Source organism: Zalophus californianus, chromosome 16 (assembly GCF_009762305.2).
Source record: "Zalophus californianus isolate mZalCal1 chromosome 16, mZalCal1.pri.v2, whole genome shotgun sequence".
NCBI lineage: Eukaryota > Metazoa > Chordata > Mammalia > Carnivora > Otariidae > Zalophus > Zalophus californianus.
The window spans coordinates 50,709,195-50,723,584 of NC_045610.1; positions in this window are offsets into that span (position 1 = coordinate 50,709,195).

Sequence of the window (14,390 nt, forward strand, 5' to 3'; positions counted from 1 at the left end):
TCACAGATCTCAGAATCACGAAGTCTCTGAGCAGAAGGGAAACTTCCCATCGAATGCTTTTGACTCAGAGCCAGGGCAGAGCCCAACAGAGGTGGTGACTTGCCCATGTCACGTGCTGATCTAATGGCAAGGCTGGATGAGAGCCCCAGGCCCCCAGGACCCACCGAGCTCAGCTGCCCATCCTGGTAAGAGTCCTCCTGAGGACAGTGCTCCCCGATCCTTCACCTCCAGCCCTGCTCTCGCCTCCTCTCCACCGGGGACTGCGGAAGCCGCCTGGGACCCCCTCCTCCAGTCTCCCCTTGGGCCAGTCTCCCCAGCGTCTGTTCACTGCTTTTACCTGACTTGGGTCACCCCCGTGGAAATAGTTCCAGTGTCTCCCTGTGACGCAGAGGTCGAGTCCAACGAGCAACGAGTCAGCACACATGTATTTAGCATCTATGGTGTGCTAGCTGCTGGGGGTGCGGGGGGTCCATGATGAACCAGACCCAGGCCTGGCCTTCGATCGCAGTCTGGGCGGTGGGCTGTCATGGCCCAGCATTCATGTGTCTCACCTGCCTCTCTGGCTCCCCACCTCCCCAGGCCCCCAGTGCCCCAAGCAGCCCACCTCCACAGCTGCAGTGGGTCAGGGGCTCATCCCCTGTGTGCAGAATGCCCTGTCCCTTCCTGACCCCACAATCCTGTGCCTGGCCCTGCCCACGAAGCCTGCCCCGCACTCCAATCCAGAGCCCTGAATTTAGCTCCCCTTGCTCGTATGGACCCTTCTGGAACCCTTGGTCCTGCTTCATAGGGTAGTTTCCTGGCAGCTGCCTCATAGGGTAGTTTCCTGCCTCCATGCCCGCTCCGCTCCACCTGTCTCTTGCGGGTTTTGCCTGGCAGGTGGCAGGGAGGACAGGGGCACCACAGTGGTCTGTCCCCAGAGGCACCCCTGACTTGGAGGCCCCAAAGCTCCCCATTCTGAATGCCCCGCTTGGTGCCACTGCCTGTCGGCTGGTGGGGGGTGGGGTGGGGTGGGCACAGCTGCGGCTGAACAAAGTCAGGCTGGGTCCCTTGGCCGGGGGTGCTCTGTGCCAGAGCTGAGAAACCCCCGTGGGTGCCTGTCACCCATTCCCACCCCAGAGACTACAAAACTGGGGTCCTCGGGGAATTCCTATTAGGTCCTCAGTCGGAAGCGCTTCTGCCTGTGGTTCAACTGAGCCCGTCCTTTCTTTTGACCCTGAGAAACCTGACCAGCCTGATGGCGCAGATTCCTGACATTTTTCTGGGCATTTTACCTCTTCCTGGGACTGTGGGGTTTCATGACCTATTGCTGTGTAACAGACTACCCCCAAAACTCAGTGGCTTGACACAACAGCCACGCTATTTGCATCTGTGGGTTGAGAATGTAAACAAGGCTCAGGGGGGTGGCTGGTCTCCGTCTGGGGAAACATCCGAGTCTCCATCATGAGGTTTCAGCTAGTTCCCCTGAGTCTGGGGGTGGCGGGGTCGGCGGGAACAGGGGTGCCCATCAGGCTGAGTCCCTCAGTTCTCGGGGCCTTTCCCTCTCCACCGGGGCCTCCCCAGCCCGAGAGTCAGACTTGTTAGCTGGTAACTCAGGGCTCCAAGAACTCTGCTCTCCAAGAGCAGAGTCCACCAAGCTTTCCTGAGGCGTAAGCCTAGAGCTTGTGCGGTATCACCTCTGTCACACTGCACTGTTTGAAGCAGCCCACACTCAAGGATGAATACCCTCCACGTCAGGGGGTGTGACTACCAGGGGCGTGGATCATGGCGGCCACCATGGGAACAACCTACTCTCCATGTCTTATCTTTCCAGGTGGAGTCTAACTCTTGGAGGTACGGAGGGGCTGCTTGACCCCTCAGCGCCCTTCCTAAGGGCTGGCTCCCAGGAGTTGCTTCACCTACGTTCATTCTCGAGAGAGAGAGAGAGAGAGAGGAGTAGGGGCACCACATGTGCCATGGCGCCGTCTGAGTGGGTCTGTCATACCGCACCACATTGTCCCCAAGAGCTTTCCTTTGGATCAGTTGGAGGGAAGTGTAGCATTTGGGCCACCTTCTCCTTTTACAGATGAGAAAGTTGAGTCTCATTTGAGGTTTTAGCTTATACACTTCTAAAGGCCATATTAAAAAAAAAAAAAGTAGCGGATGAGGTTTGAGAGCCCAGGACTCACTTTTTTATTGAAATGCTGGAAGGCCGTGATCATATAGTGGTTAGTACTCTGCGTTGTGAAATACAGGGAAATAGGGGTGCGTGGCTGGCTCAGTTGATGAAGCGTGTGACTCTTGATCTTGGAGTGGTGAGTTCAAGCCCCCATTGGGTGAAGAGCTTACTTCAAAAAAAGGAAGGAAGGAAGGAAGGAAGGAAGGAAGGAAGGAAGGAAGGAAGGAAGGAAGAGAAAGAAAGAAAAGAAAGAAAGAAAGAAAGAAAGAAAGAAAGAAAGAAAGAAAGAAAGAAAGAAAGAAAGAAAGAAAGAAAGAAGGAAAGAAGGAAAGAAAGAAAGAAGGAAAGAAGGAAAGGAAGAAAAAGAAAGAAAGAAAGAAAGAAAGAAGAAAGAAAGAAAGAAAGAAAGAAAGAAAGAAAGAAAGAAAGAAAGAAAGAAAGAAAGAAAGAAAGAAAGAAAGAAAGAAAGAAAGAAGGAAAGAAGGAAAGAAGGAAAGAAGGAAAGGAAGGAGGAAAGGAGGGAGAGAGGGAGGGAGGGAGGGAGGGAGGGAGGGAAGTCACCAAATACGCCTCTCCCTCTCCCTTACATGTGTTCACGTCATTCCCTCCACTGAACATGCCAGACCACACTGTCTCCACCTGCTGATATTTTTAAAGATGCATACAAATGCCACCCCTGCAACAAGCCTTTCTTCATCCAGTTTCCTCCTAGCAAATGTGATCTCCTTCTCCTCTGAGCTTGGAACACTCAGAGCACCTTCCATGTGGCTCCTGCGTGGGCCCTGTACAGGGTCACTTGCTTTCCACGCTGTAAGCACCCGAGGGCAGGGCTTGTGATTGACCAGACTGTACTCTCCCTGAGTCACCCAGCAGTGTGCATTGCATGAGGAGGTATTTGCTATTTGTGTGGAATTTGGCTTTGTGCATATAGAATTACCTTTCTTATCTTCCCAGAACTGTGTATAGGTGAGGTGAGCCAGCAGGAGGTCACCCCCACCTCCAAGAGTTTGGAGATTGGAAAATAAGATTTCCCTTGGAGATAGGGTTGCCAGATTTAGCAAATGGAAATACAGGATGCCCAGTTAATTAGAATGTCAGAGAAACAATGAATACCTTTTTAGAATAAGTATGTCCGATGCAACACTTGGGACATGCTCATACCAAACAATCATTCATTGTTTCTCTGAAATTCAAATAACTGGGAATCCTGCACAGTATCTGGAAACCCTACTTTGAGAGTTAAACCATAAAGCTAACACATCTGGAGAAGAAGAAAGAAAGGTAAAGTCACCTTTGGAAGTCAGAATGGGTCCTTCAGCAAGACTTAATTGCAATTGGAGAATATAAGGAAAGCATATTTACAGAAAGACTTCAAACCTTCTATTGTGACATATCTTAAGAATGTGCCGGTCAGGAAGGTGGGGGGCTGGCCAACAATGGAAAATGGAGGGTGCTCTGATCTCATTGTGGAGAGGGACTTACCAGGCCTTTGAGTGGCCACTGGGGTCACCCCGAAGTCCCCATGTTTACCAGGAAAACTGGTTAGAATTGGGTGTCCCAGTGCCTCCTGGGACTGAACGTGCTGATCTGGGACCCGTATGTATTCAGCCTTCGCAGGGTGACCGTTAAATGGCCTTGGGGTTTTTCTGCACCATTTTCTCTTGTGCCGGATCACCCCCAGGTGACACCCCGTGTCAGTAACTTGTGTTTTATTTCAATTACCGCACTCCATTTGGCTGGCTGTCTACTTCGGCAAATGGCAGAATCCATTTCTTCAGGGTCTAAAAGCAGGATCATAATAAGCAGCATTCATTAAGTGCTTCTTCCATCTTACGTAATCCTTATAACAACTCCATCCCAGCTTCAGAAACACAGAAATCGACCTTGAGAGACGTCGTGACATTTTGTCCCAGGTCACACACTCAGTAAAGTGGCGTGGCTGGGACTCAGACCCATGGCTTCTTCCCATGCTTATTAACCATCACTGACATTTTGGCAAGCCTCTTTCTATACACACACATACACCCATGTTTTTATAGATATAAGCTCAAGTTAGACACTTGGAAACTTTTTTAAAACCTTTTTTTAATTTAAAAATTTTTATTTATTTATTTTTTAAAGATTTTATTTATTCATTTGAGAGAGAGAGCACAAGCAGGGAAGAGGCAGAGGGAGAGGGAGAAGCAGGCTCCCCGCTGAGCAGGGAGCCTGATGCGGGACTCGATCCCAGGACCCTGAGGTCATGACCTAAGCGAAAGGCAGATGCTTAATCAACTGAGCCACTCAGGTGCCCCTGACCTTTTTTTTTTTAATTCAGCAAGGTTTGGGGGACATTCTTCCATGTATGTACTCTCAACGGCTATGCCATAGAATCATGCATAGTAGAGCTTTGAATGTTAACAAATACTTTGACAACTCGAAAAACAAGCTCAAGAAGACTCCAGTTATGAAATCCAAATGTGAAGGAGTAAGGAGTATTCACCTGCAAAGAAACATCCTCACGCCCTCTCCCATCCAGGACCATCAGTAAAAGCCTAATCAGTTTCGAAGCCACTGGATAGCCACCCACATGAAGCAGAACCTTTCCACGTTCTGCGTTTGATGAGAGGACTGAAGCGATTTGAATTACCATTTAAAAGGCCTTACCCAGGTTACTGGGCTGGATCCTGAATCAATGGAGGGGCATACCTCAAACCAGAGACTCTAAAGGGAAGCACAAGGGGGAGAACCTGGCCAATTTATTTTTACATCTGCTGTTTCAGAAGCTGGTCGCTGTCACGACTGTATATTAATCCCCTGGCTGAAAATGATTATAAATCACTGCTTTCTTTTCATTCGAATATACACATCTCCAAATCCTTCCCAGGAGAGTTTCTGGCCTACAGACTTAAAACCACCCCAGTGACTCATGCCAACGGGCTGTTTTGTCAGAGTGCATTTCCATAATTAGAACTTGTGACCGACAAGTCCAACCACGAGGATATATCACAAGGACTTGTCGTGAGTGCTGGTTTCTTAGCAAAAAATGACCTGCTAAAATGTCAGGGCTTTGCGTTTTTTTGCCTTTGGGGTTTTGCCATGCTGTTAGTAATGTGGTCAGCTTCTTCTGATAATAAATAGTTGTAAGGGACTTTCCCAAGTCTTGCTTCATCTTCTCAACCATGCTATGGTGTGTGGGTTCTTACTGTCCCATTTTGTGGATAAAGACACTGAGGCTCAGGGAGGTGAAGCATTTTGTCCGGGAGGGGCCATGAGGTGGTGCCTCGCCTTGAACCCAAGGCCATTGACTGTGGATTCTAGATTCCCTGCCTGCGGTGCACCGGCCTGAGCTTCCAGAATACTATGAAGTAGTTTGGTTTAACCCTCATGATCTCTACAGAACCTCTCCCACTCCCAAAGTGTTAGGCCTGCACCTCATTCCCATAGGGCCCCCAGTGCCTGTGTGGCTGACCAGTGCCACTGGACAGCCCAGAGAGAACAGTGACCCAGAAAGGCACAGAGGAGAGTTTCCAGGCAGAATGCTCCGTGGTGTCAGATGCCAGGGGTGATATGGCTGATAACGTGCCACACTTTGTTGTGACTTTGTGCCTTTGGTACATGCTGTTCCCTGTGCCTGGACCGCCCTGTCCTGGCCAGTCCCTACTCCTCCAAGATTCAGCCCCAAATACTGCTGCTTTCTCTGCACAGTGGAAATATCATTATGTTTAAAACCTAACACAGCATCATTATTTTAAAAAGCAAATTCAAGGCAACACGATTTTTTAACTTGTTTTTAATACACACACTTAACATGTATATGTGAATTTTATGCCCAATATGTGAATTTTATACCTAAGGTCATTTATATATTTTTGTATTTGTACCTCCAGTAAATTTTACATATAAAATATGTACATTTGTGTGTGTTTTTTTTTTAAGATTTATTTTATTTACTCGACAGAGAGAGACACAAGAGGGAAAGAGGGAACACAAGCAGGGGGAGGGGGAGAGGGAGAAGCTGACTCCCTGCTGAGCAGGGAGCCCGACGTGGGACTCTATCCCAGGACCCTGGGACCATGACCTGAGCTGAAGGCAGACGCCTAACCGACTGAGCCACCCAGACATCCCTTGAAAACCTTTTTATAAAAATTTAGCAGGGTCTTGGCGACATCCTTCCATGTTCATAAATATAGCATGAGATTAATCTTTTTCATGACTGCATCGTATTTTCTTGTGAGATTATAATTTTACGTATTTGACTTGAAATGCTAGTGATGACCATTCATTTTCAGGTTCCTGGGATTTTATTTTTATTTTTTTTTATTAAAGATTTGTATTTATTTATTCATAAGAGACAGAGAGAGAGAGAGAGAGAGAGAGAGAGAGAGAGGCAGAGGGAGAAGAAGCAGGTTCCCAAGGAGCAGGGAGCCTGATGCGGGGCTCGATCCCAGGACCCTGGGATCATGACCTGAGCTGAAGGCAGTCGCTTAACCGACTGAGCCACCCAGGCACCCGGTTCCTGGGATTTTAAACAACACCGTGATGAACATCCTTGTACGCAAAGTATTCTTCTTGGAATAAGAGGAACAGATGGAAAACTCAGTGTGTAGGACTTCGGAGGTCTCCTGTGACTCCAGTGATTCTGAAAAAGTGCGCACCACAGAAGAGTCTAAAGGTGTGGCCAGTGGGCGGAAGGACTAGGAGTGATTTGTCCTTTTGTCTGCTTTTCAGTCCTTTCACATTTTCCTCCATGTCTTGCTTCTGTCTTTCATCAGGTTGACTCGAGTAGGAATGTGTGATTACGTCGCATGTGAGTACGAGGTTTTTACCGACTCAAGCGTCAGCCCTGGCGGCCTTCTCCCCCCGTGTCCCGCGTGCTTGCTTGCCACGGACACTCGCCATCACTGACAGAGGGCCGTCGGTCCCTCCATCCTGGCCCTCCGTTGGCAGCGGCTGGGCCCCACTGTTGGCCGATGGGTGATGCTGACTGACTTGGAGAGTGAAGGGAGGCCAGGGCTCGGGGGTCCCCAGGGAGCCCCCTCAGGGGGCACCCGCAGTTACCACGGCCTGGGCCTCTCCGGGGTGTGGGCTCAGTGGGTTGTGCCTGGGAGGGAGAAGGCCTTGCAGGACACACCAGGGCAAGGAGCCTCCCCTCCTCCTTGCACCTCCAGGCCGGCAACTGGTGCAGCCCACCCCCACCCCACTCCCCAGTCTCCCTGGCCTGCTCCCCGCAGTGACCTGGCCACCAGAGGGAAGCTGGCTGCTTCTGGGTGGCAGCTGTCCCCTCCCCCAGAAAAGTCTACAAGGACGCAGAGAGTGTCTTCAGTATTTCCAAAGAGATCACCGATTGAGTGGGCTGTTTTATGTTTGGTTAGTGCTGAGACACTTCCTCTTTCATTTGTGTCTCATTCAGGCTCCCCCCGGCACCCCCTCCTGCCTTTTTGGAGACTGAAAAAGGGGAAGGGGAAAGGAAACCGAAAATTTCAGATGTAGTTGCAATGCTGGAGCCCGTCCCTGGGGGGGTGGGGGGCTGCGGGAGGCACCTGGGGCAGGGAGGTTGGCTGCACCCTCCAGAGGTCGCAGAGGCCCCTGGACCTGGCCTTTCTCCCTCCCCTCATGCTAACTGTAGCTCCCACTCAAGTAATCCTAAATGCTCCCCAAGATGCTTGGAACCCCGGGTTCTCCTGTTCGGGGAGTGGCATTCCTAAAGTAAAAACTCAAGTCAGCTTTTGTTCACTTCATTGAGAGTTGACTGTATTCATTTGCAAGGCAGATATAGGGAACGCGAGTATGTGTATGTGTACACACACACCCAGATTGTGGTAGCTTTTGGAAACTGTCTGAGGCACAGAAAGTAACTTGCCTGACAAGACATCAAAGGCCTGCAAAGAGGCCACAGGCAGCAAAAGCCTTAGAGACCGCCTCGCATTTTCTACGTGATTGACGATAAGCATCTATTTGCTCCAGTAAGTTGAAGCAGAACTGTAACAGTTTATTTGTTCCGGGAAACAGTAACTGAAGTCACGAATCATAAATAATAAAAGATAGAAAAATCCTCTTTTCACCTAATGGACTCAAATATATCTTGCTTTTCATTTCTGCTAATGGCCTTGCCGACTTGGCACTCCCAGAGTTGACCCATGGTGGGCAAGTGGAGCTTCAGTTTGCAAGCAGGACTTGGTCCAAAAGATCATTTATAAGTTGATTGTCTGGAATGCAGAATGTGTTTTCCTTAAAATCTATCTTTGCCAGGGTGACTGGGTTCTCAGGGTCCCCTCGCACAGTACTCTCTCTCTTAGCCCTTAGCTGGTATCAGCTGCTCTGGGTAGTCTCTCTCCCATAGCACCTGGGCGCTGGGTCTTTGAGAGCAGGTTGTCTGCTGGGCTGGAGGGATAAAGCAAGTCAACTCTTGCTTTCCGGGGATAGCCCAGGCTCAGCACAATTTAAATGTAAGTGAATTTTCTTTTCCATCTTCTCACCTCCCAGTAAATCCAGGTCCCAGTGCCCAAATCCCCTGGATCACAGGACCCTCCCCAATCTGCCTTATCGGCTCTGGGATGCTCTTCTGCTGAGGAACTCTTGTGACCCTCAATTACTTACTTGTTTCCACTTCCTGACCAGTCAGACTTCCATCTCCTCAGAGCAGCTGATATCAGTTAAGGACTAGAGGAAAAGTAAACTGAGCACATACGAATTCATACTAGCAGGTAAATGACTGAAACCCTTTTAATGTATTCTTTAAAAAGGATTGGTTGTGACATTTGAGAATCATTGTGGGCAGTAAGTTATAAAAGATGAAAACAAGGGGCGCCTGGGTGGCTCAGTTGGTTAAGCGACTGCCTTCGGCTCAGGTCATGATCCTGGAGTCCCGGGATTGAGTCCCGCATCGGGCTCCCCGCTCAGCGGGGAGTCTGCTTCTCCCTCTGACCCTCCCCCCTCTCATGTGCTCTCTCTCTCTCATTCTCTCTGTCTCAAATAAATAAATAAAATCTTTAAAAAAAAAAGATGAAAACAAGTGGGTTAAGGATTTAGAAACTGCACACTCATTAGTGGGATGCTCCCCCTGTTTCCAGAACATTAGCAGTTAGGAAACAGTCCTTTTTTTTTTTTTGAAAAAATGGTCCGGTCACAGGTTCAGATACTAGGGAATCTCCCCTCAGTGAATCAGCTGGTTGTCTGCCAGCTCACCAGAACCCCCAGTGGATAATCTGCTTTCATGTACACAAAACCATCAACCAGCTTTGTGTGCCTCATGATGAAAGCTTAACAGATAGCCAAGGATCATCAGATGTTTGTGGAAAGTTCCAACATGAAAGAAAAAGACCCAAACAGAGGAAACAGCAGAACTAAACTTCAAAAGTAGCATAGTTCATATCCATAGAGAGACAAGAGAAGACATTTTACCCACTAAATGAGGAAAGGTGCGAAATAAATGTTTAGAACAAGAAAGAGCATTTGGCTATTAAAGAATAGAATGTTTGAAAAAAAAATACTCAAAAGATAGAAAACTTCAGAAAATGGTACAAAAAGGTGGATGGAAAAATATTAAAGAAAAGATAAGAAAAAGAGGATTCATCTTGAAATTCCCACATCCAGCAAATATGGAGAAAAAGAAATTTCTCAGAATGGAAGAATAAGAGACTCAAGATTGAAGAGCCTACTGAGTGACCAACAAAATGAACGGGGAAAAAAAGTGCTCAGACCAGGTCACATCTTTAAAAAACTTACAGGGGCACCAGGCTGGTTCCGTCAGAAGAGCATGTGACTCTCGATCTCAGTGTCGTGACTTCAAGCCCCATGTTGGGTGTAGAGATTACTTAAATAAATAAATATTTTTAGGGGCGCCTGTGTGGCTCTGTCGTTAAGCGCCTGCCTTCGGCTCAGGTCATGATCCCAGGGTCCTGGGTTCAAGCCCCACATCAGGCTCTCTGCTCGGCGGGAAGCCTGCTTCTCCCTCTCCCACTCCCCCTGCTTGTGTTCCCTCTCTCGCTGTCTCTCTCTCTCTGTCAAATGAATAAATAAAAATCTTTGGAAAAATAAATAGATACATAATTTTTAAAAATGTATATACTTAAGAACCATAGAGTTCTTCAGGACTCTAAGGAGAAAGGGAAGATTCCAAGATCTTCCTAAAGAAACTAAAAATAAAAAAAAAAAGCAGGTAACATACAAAGGATTAGGAATCAAAATCATTGCGCGTCAGGAAGAAATGGAACAAACCCTTCCCAACGCTGAGGCAGGATGATTTTCAACCTAAAATTCCACACCAGTCCAGGGAAACTCTCAGTCAAGCATGAGGGTAGACTAGAAACATTTTTAGATATGCAAGATTTCAAAGTATTTATTTCTATGTATCTTTATTCCAAAAGGATCTAGGGCATGTGCTACTACAACCAAGGGAGTAAACCAAGAAGATGGAGGACACGGAATTTAGGAGAAACGGTCCCACAGAGACAAGTACAGTTGCGGTCCCAGGGCGAGAGCTACACAGCAGGCCCAGAGAGGATTGGTTCAGATGGGAGCAGGGGATGGAGAGCTGCAGAAGGAAGGCTCCCGGAAACAAACAACTGATGTGCTTAGCCTATGTAGAAGGTATTGACAAGGGTGTAACAGAGATGGGGAAGCATTTTTTTAACAATAAAGAATTAGAGGAGGCCTAAGAAACTTGGTAAATGGATCTTTCATAATTTAAAAAAGAAAATCAATCAAATAACAGAAAGGAAATGATGATTAACTCCAGGTGAAAATAAAGAGTTCTACAAGAAAGCAAGCACAGGGGCCCCATTCAGCTCGGAGTCTGCTTGTCCCTCTCCCTCTGTTTCCCCTCCCCGGCCAAATACATGAATAAAAGATTTTTATTTTTATTTTTTTAAAGATTTATTTATTCATTCGAGACACAGAGATAGAGAGAGAGAGAACATGAGCAGGGGGGAGAAGCAGAGGCAGAGGGAGAAGCAGGCCCCCCATGGAGCAGGGAGCCCGATGCGGGGCTCGATCCCAGGACCCTGGGACCATGACCCGAGCCGAAGGCAGACGCTTAACCATCTGAGCCACCCAGGCGCCCCTAAATAAAAGATTTTTAAAAGAAAAGGAAGCAAGCACGGTCATAGTACACTGCTTGGCTCTGCAGCAAACAATGAATAATTATCATAATGGAAGCACAGACTACAGAGTCAATCCAAAGTTGTGATATAAATAGTATAATATAGTTATATATATATATATATATATATATATAGTTATATCACTATATCAGCAGAGATCGGGAGGTGGGCAGTGTGAGGATGCGTAAGATGAGGTCAGCCCCCATCTATCAGGGCAACAAAGCAATAGATTGAAACCAATGGTTCAAGAAATCTCATTATATGCATCCTGTTCAGAAATACAGACAAAAATACCAAGGGAAACATCTGAGAGCCTCTTGGAAGTTGGCCTATAGGGTGGGGCTGTTGCTTTTCATTACAACCCTGTCAGTATGATTTGGCTTTTAAAAATGTACTTGGAATATTTTCATATATTTAGTAATTTTTAAAGAGAATCAGAGAACTAGGAAAATGAACGATAGATTGGTTGCTAATCTAAATGGATCTCTAGTGGAATCTTGGTGAGTAAAATTCAGAGATTGTAGGGAAATGGTTGGGGGAAAGGGTGAAGAGGTACAATTATCACATGAGTTCATACTGGTGTGTTTTACTTGTACTGTGGTTATTTATGAAAGTGTTCTTGGTTTTGGAAAATATATGCTAGAGTATTTAAGAGTAAAGAGAACATCATGCCTGCAACTTACTCTCAAATGGCTCAGAGAAAAATTTTATATAAATATACTTTACATATTATATATATGATACATATTCTTTTTATTCTAAAAATAAAGCTTAATGAACATGGGATACTAAATTGTTTTAACAATAAGTATTAAATACTTTGAGACTGTACAGCAATATCGTATCCTTCTAAAACTTGGGGGCAACCACAAAGTCTTTTTTTTTTTACCCAAAAAGTGAATTTAAATAGTTGAAATGAAAAAAAAAACAAAAAAAATTCTTGTTAATGAATACATGAGTTGAATGAAAAGCCAATGAGTAACTTTTATGTTCCAGATACCTTGAATCAAAGTCTTTACCCTTAAGTATCTCACAGTTTAGAAAGGGAGACACTGAAGATCTAAGTTACAATTATCGAGATAAGGACAACCATAGCAATATGCACAAGGCAATGAACATTGCAGAAGGAGGGAGTTTTGTGTTGCAGAAGGTGGCGTTAGGGAGCACTTTACAGAAGAGGTGAACACTGAGCTCAACGAAGCTTCTCAGGGCATCAGATGGCCAAAGGATCAAAAGGTAAAATGTCCGAAGTAACTCATTTGATCCCTAAAACTACAGAAGGTCTGTGCTGTTTTTATCTCTCTTGTACAAACCAGGGAAGAGATGCATAAGGTTAAAAAATAGATGCTGGAACAGGGGTTCCAGGGTTCAAACCCAGACCACCATCTTAGCCCTGTGCTACACTGACTGACTTTTGGGATCTCTGGAGAGAGGCATTCAGTCAAAAGGCACAACGTCCAAGAAAGCCAAGCAGTATCTCAGGCACAGTGGGAGTGATGCATTGATGTTCTCAGTTTAAACTTTGAGACCAGGCATGATATGAATGCATTTTACTGAAGAATGGGTTCAAGTAAGGGTGGAAATGGGCAATGTGGTCAAAGAAGGAATTTGGACATTTCAAGATCCAGGGGGCGTAAACAAACGTGAGACCGAGGTGATCACTGGAGTTGAAAAGATGAAACATTTATTAAGTTATGGTCCTCTAAGGAGAGACAGCAAGGGGTTAAGGGTGGAGAACGTAACTATCAGACAGGGCTGAAGTCCTCAAGAAAACCTGTGCATCCTTCCTGGAGAAAGAGAAGGACAATTAGGAGGAAGAAAAAGCAGAGTATGGTTTAAAATGGCCTGAACTTCAAAAGAATAGAGGTTGCTTTGTCCTAGTAGGACAATGGCTTGGAAATGAAAACGGGCTCAGGAGTATTTTTGAGTGAAGGTTGGGAAGGAAGAAGTGATGTTCAGGGAAGAAAGTTGAGTGTCCCTTAAGGTGAGGTCTTGGGAAGAGAACTTGTGGGAAAAGGTGGAGGTGCGAAGAAACAGGCTTATAATGGACTAGGGTTTTTCCGGGGTTCTTTTGTAGGAAGCTGCTGAGTCAAACGGAGTGGAGAGCGTGGGGTGAACCCGGGTAAGACTGAACTGAGCTGGAAAGGAAGGAGGGTATGAGGGGTGGGTGGGCTTGTTTGGCGGCCTGCTGGAGGCCCATACCCTTGAAGGGAGAGGGAATGGCGATTGATTAGGTTGGGATTTGTCCTTGGCAGTACGAGGGGGCTTTAGCCAGCCTGACCACATACTATGTCCTAACATCTGCTGGGCGCCGGGATGCACGAAGCGGCTATAGAGGGGTGGGCCAGGGGATCCTCTGCTTTCATAAACAACCTCCCAGTGCTGAAGGGGCTTTAGGGATCAGAGCTGGCTCCTTTCCTCTTCCCCAGGAGAACCATGAGGCCCAGAGAGGTTAACTTAGCCAAGGCCACACAGCTGATTCAGTGCTAACGCTCGCCCGCCCCCTTCCTACTTCCCTCCGGCACACGCATTCGGCCTTTTCAGCACCAGCGTGGCTCCGAGGGACGCATCCCTGGGTGGAGAGACACCCTGCGGGCGTCGCCCGGCCCGGTCCCCGCCTCCGCGCCGACCCCTCCGCGCGCTCCACCTGCGCTTCGCGGTTGCGGTCGCACTCAACGCCGCTGCGGGCGCTGCCGCCGAAGAAGGGAAAGTCCAGCGGGGGACGGCTCCCGGGCGCGCGCCCAGGCCCTACGTCAACGTGCGGCCACGGCTGACTTATTTTGGACCCGGCTGGTTACATTAGTCACGCCGAGGGCGCTCCTCAAACCCGCGACCCGCTGAGCACCTTCGCAAACGGGCAAACCCGCGAGGCCCACCCCGCCCCAGCTGCCCCGGGACCCAGCGCGGCCCCGGGGCGGCCCTGGAGGGACCAGTGGCTGCGCCCCCGCGGAGACCAGGGGGCAGAAGGGGACCGTGGGGACTGACTTCGACGCCTCGCGACCTCGCCACCCCACCCCCAGCTTGCGGAGACCATGACCGTGACTGCCGCCCCAACTAGAGCTCAGAGCCTGCCAGACAGCCGCACGCTACGGGGCGGGGCGTGCGGCTCGGGGGCCGTGGCACGTGCGGGGCGGGGCGGAGCGTGCGGCTCG